This window comes from Nannospalax galili, unplaced genomic scaffold, assembly GCF_000622305.1.
Source record: "Nannospalax galili isolate Female #2095 unplaced genomic scaffold, S.galili_v1.0 scaffold996, whole genome shotgun sequence".
NCBI classification, from domain to species: domain Eukaryota; kingdom Metazoa; phylum Chordata; class Mammalia; order Rodentia; family Spalacidae; genus Nannospalax; species Nannospalax galili.
Window position 1 is genome coordinate 607198 of NW_008339436.1, and position 1182 is coordinate 608379.

Here is a 1182-nt window from a genome sequence, read left to right on the forward strand (position 1 = left end):
AATCTCACTAGACACCAAATCAGAAAGAATGCCATGTGTGACAGAGACTGTTAACTACACCTCAGTGTCCATTATCTCTTTAGTGACAGAATACCTGGCATTTATTGGGCCCAGGACATCAGCTGTACTTCCCACCTTCCTTTGTAGCTGGCTGTGGACTGTGACAGAGTTGTACTGAATGTCTGACAGAATGAACATGGGGCCTTAACAGGAGCTTCTAGAAAGTGGTAGAGGATTTTTTTTCCTTTTTGACAAACTTTATTAAGATTTGTATTTGCATGATGTCTATTATTGCATTCTATAATACCAGGATTCGGGGAGGTGGTATTTGGGTATCTGATCTCCCAAAAGTACCTGCCACTCTACTCCTAGCTCTTGAATCGCTGCCAAGTGATCACTCCTCCACTGGAGCCATCCTGTTTCATAGCTAAAGTAAGAGCATTGGCAGTAAACTGCAGATACTTTCCCTTGGTCATGTCTTCTTGGTAGGTGGCATCAACAAAGCCATAAGATATATGAGCTCCCAGAGCCTCCAATGGCAAAGGACTGCCTTACCATCATACCTCTCATGGGAACTGAGTACACCTGCCCTCTTTCTTAAGGGTCCCAGCCTGAGATGGTGATTCCTAACATCAGGTCTTCTCAGTATTGGTAACACATCTCCTTAAAGAGGCTGGCAGCTGTGTGGACCAGTGAAGGCTCATTCAGTTCAATACTATAGCAACTAAGATGGTAAGTGATAGGATCAGCTACTGCTTGGGTATCAGCTGTTGAACCTGAATGGCAGGAGAAAATACAATCTTGAATAGGAGTCAGTTTGTCCGTCATTCGATTGGCGCTGTAGGACCCGGTAGTTGTTCTAGAGTCTGCTCCCAGAAACATGCCCCCATTAAACTACAAAGCCATGCTCTCGATCCCTGTGAAGGCTTCCCAGTTTTCCCAATCTTGGGTAATGGCCTCCAGGCCCCAGGCTGGTGTGGGTCTTGCTCCAGGAATAGCTACTAAAGTGGCTGTCATCTTCATTGGTGGCCTTCCATCTATCTCTACTTGGTTTTTGGGTTTTTTTGTTTGTTTGTTTTTAACTTTTACAAAAACTTTATTGAGAATTTCATACATGCATATAAGGTGTTTTGATCAAATCCATGCCTACTCCCTCCCCTCCAACATTCCCCTCTCTGAAGT

The 1182-nt window shown here is 44.3% G+C and overlaps 1 pseudogene; it reads right to left on the minus strand.

Moving 5' to 3' along the window:
• Window positions 1-288: 288 nt before the first annotated feature.
• On the minus strand, window positions 289-1023 carry LOC103735037 (annotated as a pseudogene).
• Window positions 1024-1182: the final 159 nt, after the last annotated feature.